This window comes from Tinamus guttatus, unplaced genomic scaffold (assembly GCF_059628265.1).
Source record: "Tinamus guttatus ecotype Peru unplaced genomic scaffold, ASM5962826v1 Tinamus_guttatus_pri_ptg000332l, whole genome shotgun sequence".
NCBI lineage: Eukaryota > Metazoa > Chordata > Aves > Tinamiformes > Tinamidae > Tinamus > Tinamus guttatus.
This window is the reverse complement of record NW_028288866.1, coordinates 126,936-144,491: the sequence shown is the minus strand read 5'-3', so window position 1 is coordinate 144,491 and position 17,556 is coordinate 126,936. Positions and strand designations below refer to the sequence as shown.

The 17,556-nt window shown below is 51.7% G+C and overlaps 1 protein-coding gene and 1 pseudogene across 1 annotated transcript in view; both read right to left on the bottom strand.

Moving 5' to 3' along the window:
- LOC148593787 (uncharacterized) overlaps positions 1-17,556 on the bottom strand; it is a gene marked incomplete at its 5' end in the record, with an annotated part of 98,421 nt that overhangs the window by 38,894 nt on the left and 41,971 nt on the right. The window lies entirely within an intron of this gene.
- On the bottom strand, positions 5,601-6,201 carry LOC148593788 (olfactory receptor 6X1-like; annotated as a pseudogene).

The following is a 17,556-nucleotide window of genomic DNA, read 5'->3' as shown; positions in this document are numbered from 1 at the left end:
TGCCCTTGTGAAACAGTACCCAGTGGGTAATAGACTCCTGAACAAGCCTTGGAAGCTTTTCTGTAACATCCTTTATTCGGGCCCCTGGCAAGCAGCAGACCTCTCTCGATGAGGAGTCTGGTCTACATATCGGTGCCTCCGTGCCCTGTAGCATGGAGTCCCCCACAACGATCACCCGCTGCTTCTTCTGGGTGCTCCTTTTTCCTTAGGGGGAGCAGCCTCGCAGCGTGGACCTGACTGCCTCTCTGTAGACAGCTCCCTAGATGGGCCTTGGTTCAAGGCCTCCTCTATCTGATCCCCAAGTTCCTGGGCCTCGTACCTGTTGGATGTGGTCACAGGTGAAAGTGAGGTGGGCCGTGGAAGGGTTCTTCTGCCATCTCGAGTAGTGACCTGTTTCCATTGTTGATCGTCCCTTGATACTGTTAATTCTGTCTCCTCTGCCCTATGGTATGAGGGTACTGGATTTACATACTGAATTGGGGGTTCTCTGGGTGACTTTCCTGGGAAGACTGCAGAATGCAGTTCCACCAGTTTATTTCACATTCCTTGATGGCCCTCAGTCTTTCTACCTCCTCCTTTAGCTCCACCACCAGGCAGAGCAGGTCGCCCACCTGCTCACACCTAAGGCAGGCTGTGTTTTCGCTATTCTCCAGTAACATGGAGAGGCTTAGGCATTCCCCACAGCCAGAAACCTGGACCGCTGCATGTTTCTGAGGCGGTTCAGTCTGTGTCGCCACAGTCTTCCTGGTGGAAGCTCTCTGCCAAGTAGAGGCCATGGCTTCACCTGATCTCCCGCTGCTGGAAGAGTCTGTGGAGAGGATTCTTTTCCACACCTGGGGGGAGACTCCCTGACCCCTGCCTGCACCTCCAGCCTGAGTGAACTGCTGCACTAGCTGCCGTGCCACGCCCTCCCTGGCGCGCCACGTTTTGTTTGCCCGCTCTGTTTGCCGCGCTCCCTGGGGGCAGCTTCTGAAATCCCGCTTGCCCTGCTGGCTCCACCCCCGCTGAGTCAGAGCCGCCTCTGGTCGGGAGCTCAGCACTGCCCGAATAGGGGTCAGCGTCGGGGCTGCCTCTCACTCTGTTGTTCGCCTCTAGACAAGGAACTCCGGCACGAACGTCCGCTCCAGAGCCCTTCCCTTCGAGATCTTCTGTGAGATTCCCCAGATTCTCAAGCTCTCCTGCTCACACTCCTACCTCAAGGAAATTTGGCTTCTTGGGGTTGGTCTTTGTTTATTCCTTGCATGTTTCCTTTTCTTTGTGGTGTCCTACATGCAGATCTTCAGAGCTGTGTTGAGGATCCCCTCTGAGCAGGGCCAGCACAAAGCCATCCCTCACATGGCCATGGTATCCCTCTGTGTCGGTATTGCAGCATTTGTCTGCCTGAAGCCCCTGTCCAGCTCCTCCCCAGCTCTGGATCTGGTGCTCTCCATTCTGCACTCAGTGGTGCCTCCAACAGTCAACCTCCTCTTCTACAGCATGAGGAACAAGGATCTAAAGAATGTGCTGAAGAAACTGCTCAGTTAGTGTTAGAAATAAGCTCGCCACTCTTCCTAAGAAGTAGTTTCTAAAGCATCTCAGATAATTCTTTGCTTTGGACATTTTATCTGTCTTTATCATGACTTTTTTTACATAAGTTTTTGAATGTTTCCCACTTTGTCAGAGGCATGAGCTCAGTCTGTCTAATTGCCGTACCTACTCTAAATATGTCTGTCTCTGTGTCCCTTGCCTTCACTCAAATAAAAGTGGATTTCTGCAGAGCAGTGTTTGAAGGTTGGCCTCTCCTTCTAAAGCTGGAGTCCATAATGTACTCAAGGACTTTCACCCTCACAGAGTCTGTTTCTCTTCTGTGACTCTGAACCGGCTCCAGCCAATGGTCTCATAGATGATGTGTTAGGGAATGAGGGTTGGCTTCAGTTCTCACCTGTGGGTGCTCAGAGCTCCTGCAGCTGGTGAATGATCAAGGCGTATCTCTCATATAACAGGGCTGGAGATGGGAATGGAGCCTCCAAGAGAGTACAGGGCATCTCCAAGGGCACCATGTTCCTAGGAGTGAATGGAGCTTCAGTAACTCAAGGGGAGCCACCCAAATGGAAAGGGCAAAAGCAGTGAATGTCCAGGCTAGTAAGAGTTCTGCAGTCCCACAAGAGGAAGTGGAGATCCAGGAGACCCAGGGAAGGGAGCCTGGAGAGTCACTGAGGTCACCTTCAGTGTCAGCATTTAGCTGCCTGGGCAGCTCCTTCCTGCCAGCCTCGGTAGCCAGCCTGTAGCCAGAGGACCAGCCAGGCCTGCCCAGCCTCTCTCCCAGTTCAGACACCGGGGACGGCTCTGCACCAACCCCAACGTGGCACAAGGCTGGAACCAGCAGGGTTTGTGACAGTGCAGGCTGTCATGGGGACCTTGTCAGAGGGACATTTCCCCAGTGTTGAGCACCCTGCCCTGGGCACTGTCTGCACAGTGGAGCTGCGGAGCCGTGTATGGGTGCAGGGGTGGGCATAGGTGGAAGCCCCCATGTTCCGCTTGAGAGAAGGGAAATTGCCAAAAGCTCTCCCAGCCGGGACTCACCAGTGCCAGTGATGCCCCTGCTGCTGCACCCACAATTTCTCCATGCTCAACTCAACCAAATCCCCAAGCTGCTCCCTACAGCTGGCTGCAGGGACACACATGGGGCCTGGCCATTCCTTCTCCTCACAAGCCGCTTGTTCAAGGCAATGCTGGAAGAACAGGCCTGGCACCAACCTTTTGGCCCTGCACTACCTGTGGCTGTGACAAGTGAGCAGTCCCCTCCAGAAAACGGTTCCTGGAACAGGTACTTGGGAACAAGCAGCTGGCAGTGTTGACAGGACCCCATTCAGGACAGGCCCTCTGGATGGACAAGAAGGCGTCAGGCTGCCCTCAGCCTCTTGAGGAGGAGTTGATCACTTGGAGGACTGCAGGGAGGAGGGACATGAGTCCTCCTGTGGTTTGCGAGGCGAAGGTGCTGACATGTGCCGCGGACCAGGGCACTGCTGCCTCCCCAGCCCTCTCCCAGCTCCTGCAGGAGCCAGCCAACAACTGCTGCTTTCTAGACCCTCTTCCAGTTCCCCTGAAGAACAACTGTCCCTACAACCTGGGAGCCAATGCAGGGAGGTTGTATGCACATGGGGTGCCCTTTGAGTCGCATACTAGCTCACATTGCCTAAAGGAGACTGTACCCACCTCCACATCCTGCTTGGGTGCTTGGTCACTCCCACTATGGTCTCACCCTTGTCACCTACAAGCTCGCGCCCAAGCTCTAGCTCTGATGTTCAAATTGCTCCACACAGCTGAGCTGCCCCTATGCACAAAGGGCAGCCTCCTTGCTCATCTTCCTCTGGCTTCTCCTGAAGATCTCGTACCCTGCCACTCTATGGGCTGTAGAATCACATGCGAGATTCCACTACCTCCAAGCTATTCTAGCAAGAATGTCTCAGTCAATTGGGCACCTTTATCTACTCCTCTCGAGGCCCAGGCTTTATGTACTTGTGCATGTTTCTGTTGCAGAGCCTCAGCTGTGACGCAGAGAACAGATTGGCAATAGTGAAACTTGTTCTACCAAGGGCCAGGACACAGCATTTGCAGTGGCTGCACTTCAGAGCACAGGCATGCTGTCATGGAGAGCAGGTGGCAATGTGATGGTGAGAGGAGGGTCCCGATAAGTGAGCAAAGCCTGCAGAGCCCAGGGTCAGGGAGAAACAGAGCTGGGCCACCCAACCCTGAAAGGAGAGGATTTTGCTGCCTGAGATCCCTCTGCAGCACCCTGGGGCCTGGGCCAGAGCTGAGCTGATCTCCAGGAAGGACGATGCACCAGTGAAGAGGGTCCTGCCTTGGACCGCAATCCAGTGACCCTATGGACATATTAACACTGTTCTTATTCCTGTCATCTGGTAATGAAAAGAGGGTGACAGAGAAGAGAACTAGAAGGTTTCAAGAGCCCAGGGACACGAGTGGAGACCTTTGTGTGATGTGTGTCCCATTAAATCAGCATGCTTGGATGTGGACAGCGCAGACTGTGCCTGAAGGCAGACGTGGAACACCGGGGATGCCCTGGGGCACTTGCCCAGCACCACTCCAAAAGGGCATGGCTTTCCTGGGGGTGCCAGGCTCTATCTGCTAGAAACATGCAGTTGTGTAGGATGCCCCAGGCAGCTGACATGGCCCTTCGGGTCTATTTTTATGTCATTGGATGAAGAGTCTGAGGGGATGGCATTATGATTTTGCATCATAGGGACCTACTTGTGTCCTAGCTTCATAGTGAGTGCTGCTTTAGCAGAATTGGTCATCTGGGGTCATTTGTGATGGCCGTGGAAATTCCCCGCTTGGCCCCAACTCAGGATCTAGAAAGATACAGGCAGAAGTGCTGGAAGCTGGATCAGAGGAGCCACCGGCCGCAAAGAACAGGAGAGGGTTTCCCAGATGGTCATTCCTCCTGATGACCATAGAGACCCAGCACGACTCCTCACATACTGTTCCTCCACCATGAAGATCACAGAGCTGGTATTTCTAAGGTTCAATCACAGGGGAGAAATACAATTGCTATGAAGAATTCACTCTTGTAGAATTCCCTCCAGAAATGCCATGCCCACAACACCATTTATAAAAGTTGGTAAGGAGTGCTTTCTCTTCCTCTGTGCTTTCCTTCTATCCCCATGGAATTAAAAAAAAAAAAAAAGGAGACAGGGGATAAAGGGAAAAGGGGATAAAAGGAGATTATTCCCCTTGTCAACAGTACATACCAATCAAGATATGCATGGAGGGATATATAATTTTATTGATGGACAAGAACAAAAAAATAAGGATAGTAGAACCATCACTCCAATTCTAGTGATAGTATTTGACATAATTTGAAATAATTCCCAGTCATGAAGAACTCCTTCAGCAAAGAACAAGATTGTAGAAAAAGCCAGTTGTCCAAGAAGAAATACGTTTTGTTTCTTTCACAGAAACGTATCCTAGAGTCACCAAACAGAATTGCCACAGACAAAGCAGGGTTTCTAACTGTGAACATGCTTGTCTTTTTGTCTTTGTCACAGCATTGAAACTGGCAAGTGGTTTATGGGCTTGAATCCAATGAATCTGAATCCATTTTAATGTCTGAGCTTAATTTTTGTTCTTAGAATCTTCTGTAATTCAGGGTGAGGAGGTGTTTGGAGCTTTCCTCAGTAACCCTTGGAAAAGATCCCTAGAATTTGCAGCTGAATTTCTGGAAACAATATATGAAAACTGCCTTGATTCAGCATGCACTGGCAGTATGTCATAGAATCATTATGGTTGGAAAAGACCTTTGAGATCATGAAGTCCAACCATAAACCCATCACCACCATTCCTACTAAACCATGTTCCTAAGTGCCTCATCTACACGTCCCAGTCCAAAAAATTGTGTGTTCAAAATTTTATTAATATCTCTCCAGACGTCACTTATAATAGCTCCCTGTAAGCATGAGGCACAAGTCGCATTCCTTCCTTTCACCACGACAATCCAATGAGAACATAAATCTCCTGAGCTATGTGTATTTAGTTGCTACATATATGATGTGCATGGTATAATATATGGGACATAATTAGAACTGCTGTCATGGAAGGCATCATGAGTGGGGAAAAAGCCAAATCTTTGCACAGCCAATGGCTTCCTTCAGGGCAATCTTAACAGTCCTCTTTCGGAGACTGTAGGTGAAGGGGTTTAAGAATGGATACAAGACAGTGTTCAGCAAAGCTACAGTTCTGCTGATTTCCAGGGAAACATTGTCTTAGGGCCAAGCATAGAGAACAAGGCAGCTTCCCTCTGTGATGGCTAAGCTGGTGAGATCAGAAGAACATGTAGCAAAAGCTTTCTACCTCCCAGGTACTGAGGGCATGTGCAGAATACAGTGGAAGAATGCGCATGTAGGACACCATGGTTCAATATAAGGAACTCAGCACAACAAACAATATCAAAGCAGAGTCTGCTTTCCAAATCAGGCTGGTATCAGAGCAGGACAGTTTGCATAAGGAGTAGTTGTCCCACAAGACATGGTGGATCTTGTTGGGGCCACAGAAAGTCAGCTTTGAGAGCAGGACCAGGTAGTAACACAACAGAGTGAAGCCTGTGACCCACAGAGCAATAATCAGGTGGGTGAAGAGCTACTGCTTCATGATGGCAGCACAATGCAAAGGCTGGTGGAGGGCAAGGTAGCAGTAAAAGGACATGATAATAAGGGAGCAAAATCTGTACAGCCCAGGACAAAATAGAAATAGCATTGGGCAAAAGAGATGCTTCAGGAAATTGTTCTCCTCCCAGAACTCAGAATCACCAACAATGTGAGGGGTTTAGAGGACAAAAACCAGATTTCAAGGAAGGCCTGATTGCTGATGAAAACGTACATGGGACTTTGCAGGCAGTGATTCACATACACGATAAAAAAAAAAAAAAAAAAAAAAAATCTTGATTCTCCAGTTCTGCCAGGGCAGAATTTTGCCCTTGATACTTTGCCAGTTCTGTGTCCCTTCATGTAGCTGGAAGTAGCCCACAGAATGATTTACTTCCCAGGGACTGAGGTGGCACTGATCAGCCCATCACTCCCCAGATCCTCTTTCCTGGCCTACTGGAAGATGGTTGTAATGCCTGGGGGGGAGGCCTGGGGGTCAGGCATAGGGCCATAGGGCTGTGCCAGCTCCTGCTGCACTGTTGGTCCTAAGCGTGTGGGGACACGTGACAGGAGTCAGGACAATGTGGGGGTGGTGGCAGGTCAGTAGGGGCAGGGGTGAACAGCAGTGGCGGCTGCAGTGAGGGGTCATGGCTGGTGAGGCTGCAGTGCAGGGGCTGATGTGTTCACCTCCCATGCAGAAGCCCCAAGTGACCTCATGCAGACACAGGCCATTCCCCTGGTGCCCGTGATACCCGCCTAGCAGGACAAGGCTCTACAAGGAGAACACTCTGTGTGTCCCAGTGCTCAGGGCAGCTCCCCGAGGCTGGCACAGCTTGGACTGAGGGACCTTCTGGTCTTCACGATCTAGCCTGGCGTGTCTGGAGTAGGGACAAGAGCTTGTGGGGCAGCACTGGGAGAGCTGCCCTGGCAGTTTCCCTTCTGCAGTGGAGCAGTGAGGAGCCCTGTGGCTCCCATCCCTGGTGCCCTGCACACCATGGTCCTGATGTGCAGGCACCGCGTGGGGCAGGGTGCACTCCAAGATGGGGAAAGGTCTCCCCAGCATGGACCCAGCAACAACCCTTGGTGTCTCCGCCCACCACAGCCCTCCTGCTTGGGCAGCCACCCTCAGCAACCTGCCCCTGCTGAGTCCTGCAACTGTCCAATGTTGGACTAGTGCTGCAAATGGTCAAAATGAGAGACCACTCTGTGACAAATGCCCTGCGGCCCCTTCACAGTCAGGCCATGCAACCAAGGACACCCAGCTCAGCAAACATCCTTTTCCTCTCCGGACCCTCTCCAGCCCAGCCCAGCCCCTCTCCAGCTCTCCCCACCTGCCCTGCCCTCTCCCAGCCCACCCAGCAGAGCAGACCAGGCTGGGGGTGGCCCCACAGCAGTGCCCCCCGCAGGGCACTCACCCCACAGCCCAAGCCCCACTGTGGGCACAGCAGCTCCAGGGGACAGGGCCGTGTGTGTCAGGTGCTCCATCAGGCTCCAAGCTGGAACTGGCCCCATACAGACACAGAGGACAGGGACACTCTGTGCCTCTTGTTCCTGTATCCCAGAGCTTCCCTACCCCAGGCTGCCTGCAGTCCCCATGCCAGCCCCTCTCTCCAGCACAGCACAAGGCTCCCTGCCCTGGGGCTCTGCTGGCACCTCCTGCTGCCAGGGACACAGAAGCCAGCCCCTAGCTGACATGCACAGAAACATATTTCTTTTCCCCATTTATTCCTCCTTCCAAGACCACAATTGCTCCTTTTCCCCTTCCCCAGGGATATCCCTGCTCCATGGAAAACCCTTCCCCAGGTTAATTCCTTAGTTATGGTCTGCCTGGAAGATCCTGGAGCCTTCCCGGTGCTCCCTGCAGGACCCCGAGATGCTGGTGCTGCTCTGCAGAGTGAGTGGCTGTGGTGCTCTGGGGTCACAGGGTGACTCTGCAGTTGTTATGTTCATGATTGGACACAGACACAGCTGGACAGGCATCATTGTACCTGAGAACACCATATCAAGGGGCTTCTATCTGTGAATGATGCTCTGAGCAATCACAGGGCATGTAAAATGTCTCAGGTTGTGTTCATGTGTCCCTAGATCCAGACCATGACTTCAGGTATAAGCTATCATGGGCAGCTCTTGAAGCTCCTTTCCCTGTGCCTGCAAGGTCCCCAATGTGGTCATAGGCCACCACACGGGCGACAGTCCCAGGCAGATACTACTTGGCCATTCATCACTATCAGGAGCACCCAGCACTCACAAGTGAGAACTGAATCCAGTCCTTATTCCCTAACATATCCCCCCAGGAGCTCATTGCCTTGGGCCCATGAAGAGCCACAGAAAAGCAACAAGCATCTCTAAGGCTTAACATCATGGAGCAATTCTTGGCACCAGCTTTGGAAGAAGAACTCAGTCCACAAGATGTAATGAAAACATACCCTTTAATTAGGGGAATGGCAGCTCTGACACAATGATAGACACATTTAAAGAAGACCTCTGGATCAGAAAGACACGGTTAACACCTCTGGATAAGTGTGATGAATTCAGAAACTTGTGCACAAACCTCATTATTAAAGCAAGAATGCCAAAATCACAGGAGTTGTATGAGAGAAATTAGATATCACTTGAGTAGAAGGATGAGATTTCAGCTTATTGCTGCTGAAATATTACCAATTGAATCATTTTTTTCAGTGCATCCCTGAGTTCCTTGTTCCTCATGCTGTAGATGAGAGGGTTCAGTACTGGAGGCAGAATTGAATAGAGAAGAGCCACAACCAGATCCAGAGCTGGGGTGGAAATGGAGGGGGGCTTCAGGTAGGCAAACATGCCTGTGCTGACAACCATACAGACCACGGCCAGGTGCGGGAGGCACATGGAAAAGGCTTTGTGCCGGCCCTGCTCAGAGGGGATCCTCAGCACAGCTCTGAAGATCTGCACGTAGGACACCACAATGAAAATGAAACACCCAAAAGTTAAACAAAGACTAACCCCAAGAAGCCCAACTTCCCTGGGGTAGGAGTGTGAGCAGGAATGCTTGAGGAGCTGGGAGATTTCACAGAAGAACTCCTCCACCACATTGCCTTGGCACAGTGGTATGGAAAATGTGTTTCCAGTGTGCAGGAGAGCATTGAGAAAACTAGATGCCCAGGCAGCTGCAGCCATTTTGACACAAGCTCTGCTGTCCATAAGGACACCATAGTGCAGGGGTCTGCAGATGGCAAAGTAGCGGTCATAGGCCATGACTGTGAGGAGAGAAAACTCTGCTGAAATGAAAAAGGCAAACATAAACATCTGTGCAGCACATCCTGAGTAGGAAATGGCCCTGGTGTCCCACAGAGAATTGACCATGGATTTGGGGACAGTGGTGGAGATGCAGCCAATGTCGAGGAGGGAAAGGTTAAGGAGGAAGAAGTACATGGGGGTGTGGAGGTGGTGGTCGCAGGCTACGGCTGTGATGATGAGGCCGTTGGCCAGGAGGGCGGCCAGGTAGATGGCCAGGAAGAGCGAGAAGTGCAAGAGCTGCAGCTCCCGCCTGTCTGAGAATGGCAGGAGGAGGAACTCGTTGAAGGAGCTGCTGTTGTTTCGGAGCACTGCCCAATGAGGAAAAAGTGTCAACACGTTAGAATAGGCTTCTCTGAGCAAAAGTCCTTCTGTGAGCAAAACTCCTTCTACTCCTCTTAGTAATCCCACACTGCCTCTCTCCTTTACCTTGTTCAGCTCCCTTATCTGACCTCTGGTTTGTGCTGACTGAGTGTGCTCTTCACCTGTGCTTGTGTCAGTCAGCCCTGCTCTTGTGGGTGGTGTAAATAGAGGTGTCCAACTACCCTATGTATTTGGTGAGGAGACCAGGGGATGGGCACCATGAACTGAGTGAAGGGGACTTGATTCAAGGACTCAGTAGCAATATTCTCTAATTACTCTTGCGCAAATGGCATCACTCATGACAGCTCTTTCTAAAAGAAAAAATTGTTGGGAAGGATTCATCTCCAGCTTACCCTTTTGAACAGAAGTGCCTGAAATGGACCCTGTCCTCCAAGCATCTTAATATCTTCACTCTTGCTTGACACAATGCAGTGGGAGAGGGAAGTTTCTGCCTTAACTGCAGCTGACTCCCTGTCCTTAGCTTGAGGGAGCAAGGACCAGGCCAGAACGAGAGGTGAAGAAATGTAGAGCAACACTACAGGACAGGAAGGAGTAACAGACAGAGGAGCACTGGGGAAAGTCTTCACCTCCCCAGGCTGTGCACGCCACCGCCCAGACAACAACATCTCCACACAGTCCCTCTCAGTCCCCTTCTCCTGCAGTGGGAAAGGACCAGGCTGCAGTAGAGACACAGCCCCTCTTCTACCAAGGAGGGTACTCACGGCTGGGACCCCATGGCCTTGAGCGGTGGGAGAGGAGACATGGGGCTTTGCTTAGAGGAAGACATCCCGCATTGCAGGGACAGACTGGGGGGGAAGTGATCCAAATCTCCCCTTCCCACAGTGAGTATGTTTCTAGTTCCCTCCCATTTGCTGATTTTATCTCCACTGATGGAGCTTTTCCTGATGGCAGCAGTTCCTCTTGCCCACGTCTTCTCCCTGTCAGTGCTGGACAACCCATCCCACCCCCTGGACACTTACTCTGCCCTATAGCAGTATCTCAGCAGCAGGGCGCTGTCCAGGGACATCTCTCTGCAGGTAGTAAGGAGAAGGTCAGACAAACCCTGGTGAGGCCAGAGAAGGTGATGCTGGTGCTATCTGCAGTCAGGGGAGGGGGGCAGGGGTTTTCTGAGGTTCCTCACAGATCTCTCCATTTAAAGGACTAGAGTGTCAGGTTCCTGCTCTAACCTGGCATTTCCTTTCCATACACCCTCGAGTTTTCGGAAAGATGACACAAGAAATCTCCTGATCTTAGACATTAACACTGCCTTCACTGTCCTCTTGAAAAGGCTCTTTCAGAAATGAACCTCTCCTTATGGGAGTCTCTCCTCACACTCAGAGCTTCTCCCTGCAGCACCATGGGGATATCCCAGGCAGGGTGAGTGCTGACCCTCGCAGGTGGCAGTCACTGCCCTGGGCACACAGCACCCTTCAGCAGAGGAACACTGCTCTGAATTGCAGCCCATGCAGACCTGGGTGCACTCATTGGCTTCACACCCCTGCACTATCCCAGGGAGAAGGCAGCCATGATGCCCGGTCCCTTTGATGGTCTGGCTGGGAATCCCTACTCCAAAGCACCACCAACTCCAAGCAGGAGAAGCTGGGAGAGCCACCCCAGCTGGGGAAGGTGCTGCATTCAAAAGATCCTTCCAGTAACCACAGCAGTATTGTCCTGCAGACAGACACTTTCCGTATCGCAGGCTGGTAAGATTTCTCCCTGCAGTGAGTTCTCAATTGTCCTCGCATTCCCAACTGTCCCTCACCTGTCCCTCACTTATGAGCGACTCATCCCAGCCTGGTGCCTGTGGGCAGTGCCCAGAGTCTTGATGCTCCTTTAAGAGCTCTGCTTCTGGGCAGAGCTGTCTCTCTGCAGCCAAGTTGCCATGGGATCCCACTGTCCCAGGAGCCAGGCTCAGCTCAGGAGCTTAGACGGAAGCTAAGACCTAGCTTAAGGCAGAATGATTTCTGTGTCCTCTGCAGCCTTCAGGCATTTCTGAGGATTCAGGGTTGTGACTGCGGAAGCAGGCTGGGTGTCTGCAGGATGCATGGACACAGCTGCAGGTATGAACCAGCATGGGTCAGGCACAGGTGGAGACAGACAAAGGCTCTGTCTGGGCTCACAGACACCAGAGAAGGTCTTCATCCTCTTGACTGTGGTTGTTGTCTCTGCCACCAAGGTCTGTCAGGAGACACTGGGCCTCAGTGTTCCTCTTGCTGACACCTTGAAAAGTGTCATATCATTGTCCGGCACTGAGCATTGCACATCCTCCTCCCCCCCCACACACTGTCCCCAGGAGGACTTGGAAAACATGTGGGTGAAAGGATCTCCCTTCCCAAAAGCGCAGCAGCTGAGCTTGGACATTTCGACTGATAAAACACACCAAGGGTTAACGTAGCATCAGAGCCACCTGCACGTTTCCTCTGCCTACCTGTTATCAGTGATGACAATTTTCTGCTCTAATCAGTCCCTGGGCAGTCTTTGCTGCTAACAAGTATCAGTGGGACCCATTAAAACTCAACAAAATGTTGGGGTTGATTTTCACTTGGAATTTTTGAATGTTTTGTTCAGTCCCCTCTCAGTAACTGAGGTTACGGGGCTTAACTGGGTTACATGGGCTCAGCACCAAATACACCACGGGGCTCATTAAAATACAGAAAGCTCTCACAAACCATGTTTCTCCCTGTAATTTTCGTCAAGTCTTGCATGGATAATTGGAGAGGTTTTGGGAGCGTAGATGAAAGCTGGAGATATCAATAATATACAAACATTTCTGCTTTTAAAGCATTTAATGTTTTTATTGTTATTCAGTTTCCAGAGTAAGTGACAGCAGCATTCTCCAATTCGTATCAATCCAGAATGACTCCTAATGAAGTCTGGACATGTAGGAAAACCAGTGTCCCAGACCTCAGGTGACAGTGGGACACTCTTCCTCCCCTCTCCTCATTCTTCTCATCAATCCCTGCAATTCTTCTCGTCAGTCACCTGGGACTTCCATCACTCTCATTAGAAGCTTCCCTGTTCCTCTAAAGTTTGCAACTGAAGGTAGCAGCTCATCTGTCCCAACTCCCACCTGTTTGCCTTAGAGAAAGCTGCAAACAAACACAGGGTTTTTCTCAACTGCAAAGAAACATAAATAGAGCATGACATAATATTATAAATGCTAATTATGCTCTTCGAGTGTAGGCTATGTCCAACATGTCAACACAAGGGACAGTCTTCCTGAAAGACAGAACAAGCTTTAAACTCCCTGAAGCGCAAACCAGCAACTGAGTCTCCGAGGGAACAGAGAGTAACAGGAGGAGTCACAAGACCGTGGTTTTACAATGGTCAGCTCATGTCCTGTAAAGATGGTGTCAGAAATTGTCAGCTTAAGCAGGACATGTGTAAATGGGAGAGCCATAAAGCTCCTGTGGGCCCTGGGTCATGATGTGGGCCATACTGTTTTTGGACATCTCAGACCTGCCTGCGCTTCTCTACAAAAAGTAGGGAAAAGCCTCTGATGCAAGACCTTAGAGAGGAGGGATTTTTCCGGCTGCCCGAGCTTGGCCCATGTAGGACTCGAGGATGCCAAAGGAAATCCAAACCACCAACACCAAAAGCACTGGACCTTCCTCAGCCCTTGGGCTGGGAACAGGGTCAGGGGAAACAGCCACGTCCCAGACTTCCTCCATCAGGCCTTCAGCTCCACAACTTGTCATAGCTTCAGGGGAGCTCCCTAAACCAATACTTCTCATGACCTTAGTGCAGGGTCAGTGACTGAGCAGACACAGAGGAGACAGGAGAGAGAAAGGGAGAGACGCCAGGATATAAGAGTGGGCCTCCTTCTGTCTCCACCACTGACCAAGGACAGGTATCTCAGAGCCACCCACCACACAGAGAGGCCTGAATCTTGTGAGGGGGCATCTCCCTATCTGCAAGTGTCTGCGTAGGCACAAAGTGCCTCTGACTGATTAACTACCGATTCCTAGGAGGGATCACAAGGGATTCGTGCTGCGATGGGAAGATGCAATGAGGGTCCAGCTTCAACAGAAAGCCTTTAAAGGAGTAGGTAACCTACTCCACCAGAGTGACTCAAATCCCAAACACTCAGGTAATCAACAGGACCTTCAGAAACTGCAAGCTTGAACATCAGCTGACAGAAACCACCCAACTGCGAGAACCCCTGGGTTGCACCAGGATGCTCCAAGGAGAGAACAGGGAAACCAACAGTCCTCTCCCAGCAGGACCCTGGGGTGGCAGGCAGCAGAGCACTGCTCTCTGCAGACACCTCCTCCCTTCTGAGCATCAAGACACTGGGGACACCCCGCACTGTAGCACGCCACTACCTGCACACCTAAACAGAGGGTCCTCAGCCTACACCTGCCTCTGCATCAAAGACACACTGGGCTAAGCACCACACATGGCAACAGACACCCCAAAGTGCCCCAAAACACAGCAAGCCCAATTCTCCATCCATGCATTCCCTTCCAGTCCTCCAAGGCCTTGCAACAAGCACATGGGACTTCTCCTGACCCATCAGCTGCTCACATGGAGGTGACCTCACAGGTGCAAACTCCACCACATCCCTGCTGCTGCCTGTGGCCTTCAGAGACAGCAACTTCCTCAAACCCCTTCCCCACACAGGAACCACTGCTGCCCTCTCAGCTCCTCTCACCACAGAGACCCCCCACCCACCGCCCACGCCTGCCTGCCTGCTGCCGGCCAATCAGGCACTCACAAAGACATGACGTCACAGCGCCGTCCCGCCCAGCTCTCTGGCCCTGCCCTCCAGGGCAGCCATGGCCTCCCCAGCCCTTCCCCGCCAGGAGCCCAGCCCGGGCTCAGCAGCTGCTCCGCGGAGATGATCTCAGCAGCGCAGAGCCCCGCAGGGCCCGGCTGCTGCCCAAGGAGGCGCTGCGGGAGCGGTGACCTCACAGTCACCAGGCAGAGCCAGCCCTGCTGCTGCCCAATCAGCTCTGCCTGTGGGAGTGACCTCACAAGCAGCAGCCACGCCCTCTCCCTGCAGCTGGCCTATCAGGGGCTGCGGCAGCAGTGACCTCCTCGTGCCCAGCGCAGCCATTGGCTGTGAGGCCCCGTGGGGCTCCTGGCTGTGCTGGGGGCTGTGCGGGGCCGGGGCAGGGAGGGGAGCCCAGCTCGGGGCTGCTGGTGCTGGGGGTGCTGGTGTGGGGGCCTGGGGGGCTGTGTGAGCTGCTGTGTTGGGCTCAGCCAGCACTGCCCACCCCGGCGTGGGGGAGAAGAGGGGCAGCCAGTGCCAGGGAAACCTGCCCTGGATTCTCTCCTTCTGCCCCCAGCACCCACACAAGGGTTGGAGCTGCCCCATGGGAGCCTTGGGGCTCGGGGAAGCCCCAGCCCCAGGAGTCCTGGCTGCCACATTGTCCCCAACCAAGGTGGGACCCTCAGGCAGGACTCCTGCGGCAGCCCCCAGCCCTGAGCAGCTGCTGCCACAGCCTGGGATCCACAGGGGTCTTTGCATGACAGTTTCTGTGTGACACCTTGGGAAGGAGCTCCCAAAGCTGGGAGCCTTGTTGGAGAGCAGCAGGATCACTGGGAACAAGAACACTAACACTAACCCGCACTGCGGGTGTTGATTCAGCAGTCCCCATCTCATTTGACTGAATCAGCAGTTTGCGAGATGACCAGTTCCCTGCTCTGCAGCTGATAAAGTTGGTGAACTACAATCCCTGCAACCTCCCTTCATGCTCTTCTTCATCTCTGCAGCAAAGTCCTGGTTATCATCTTACAAACGAAAACCCCCATCTCCCTGCAACCCTGTCACAGATGTGGCTTTCCAAGTCACTGCCAAAGGAAGGACTTCTTTGGGTTGCTTATTCAGTCTGTGGCAGTTCATCAGTGATGCTGTAAGCACAGTTCTGTGTGCTGGGGGTCTTTCCCACATGTCCTGTTTAAACTGATAATTTCTAACATCCCCTTTAGGGCACTATCTGGACACATTGTGACTCCTCCCGATACTCCGTTCACTCAGAGACCCAGCTATTCGTTTGCCCTTTAGGGAGGTTAAAGCTTGCTCTGTCTTCCTGCAGTCTGCCCCATTAGCCAAGTCCTTACTATATGTACGGATTGTATGGACTTAGCATCCAGTCAAAGAGTGTCATTATTTTCCGTGAAACTGTGCTCTGCTTTTGTTTGTTTGTTTCCTTGTAACTAGAAGATCCCCCCTGTGCCTGTTGGCAGCCAGTTGTCTAAGTAAAGCAGGGTGAGAATTGGGGCAGGTGAGCTATAACATTCAATGCAGACTTTGGTGGACTAAGGCTGGCTTTCAACACGAGTGATTTAAATTCCCAAGAGGCTGATGAGAGAAATGGTAGGGCTGGGGAGCTGGGGAGGAAGATTGTGCATACAGTGCCTGGTCTCTGGGACACTGCTTTTCCTGCATGTGCTGACTTCATTAGGAGTCACTCTGGATGGCTCTGAATTGGATGATGTGCTGTCACCTATTCTTTAGAATAATAATAGAAATGTTTAAAAAGATGAAATACTTGTATATGATTGTTGTCTTCAGCTTTCATACTAAACTCTCAAAACCTCTCCGATTAGCCATGGACACTAGAAGGAAATAGCAGGGAGAGTCCTGGTTTATCAGGGCTTTTTGCTTTTTTATGAGCTTCATGCAGTACTTGGAGCTGAGTCCATGAATTGCAGCTATTGAGATTGAAGAAATCTGTGAAGAAGTCAAAGTCAGAAGGAAACCCTAAAGTTTTGTAGAGCATTAATGGATCCCACTGTGGCCATTAACTACAACAACTCACCAGGGGCTGATTAAAGCTAAAAAAATATAATCATTGGTAATAGTTAGGTAGAGAAAATACTCAGGTGGCTCTGATGCTGAATACACCATTGATGTGTTTTGTCAACACACATTGGCCAAGCACGGGCAGAGAAACCCTGGGAAGGGAGATTCTTTCCTCCATTTGTTGCCCAAATCTCTTCCTGGCATCAGTGTTTGGGTAGGGGTGTGCAATGCTGAGTGCAGGACAAACACACGACACCTCCCAGGGTTGCCAGAAGGATAAAGGGGGCAAAGAAGTCCTGATGATTCGGGGTAGGCCTCGGTGACAGACACAACAGCCATAGTCAAGAGGATAAAGACCTCCATTCTGTTGTGGCCCTGGCAACGCTCTTGGCCATCTCTACCACAGGTCATCCTAGACCTGCTCCTGTGTCCCTGCAGACTGTAGACACCCAATCCGCTTCCCCAACAAGTTCTCACAAGAGGTTCTCCTTCCCTTCCTTGATGGCTTTTCCATCCTCAGTGTGTGTTTCTTAAAACGCGAAGCCATGGGTGGTGACAGACTCTCTCTGGGTGCCCTGTAGCACCACTGCTCTATCCTTCAAGTGATATTTCTTCATCCTCTTGCCCAATGTGAGTTTCCCAAGCTGTATTTTGGTCCTGTTTCCTCTTTTCATGCTGCTTCCCACTACCAAGGAAATCTCTTGGCAGCACCACAATGTGGGGACGAATATAACCTTGTGTGTCACGACAGAGTGGAACGTGAGGAACTGAAGTGCCAGGGCCTGAACGACAGGCCCGAGGTGGGGTTGACTTAGAGATGAATACGGCACTGCCCTTGCAGTACACAAGAATGTACTATAGAATCGCTCATGCCAGCTTGCACGGAGACTTATTAAACTGTAGCTTTTTTAAGCTCTCGTGCGGCTGTTTTTGACCTTAAAGGGAACCCTCCCATCCAAGGCCTGGGCTCTGACCAGATCCCCATCCCACATGGTAGGGAAAGTATGCCACATCAGATGTTACCGCTCACAAACA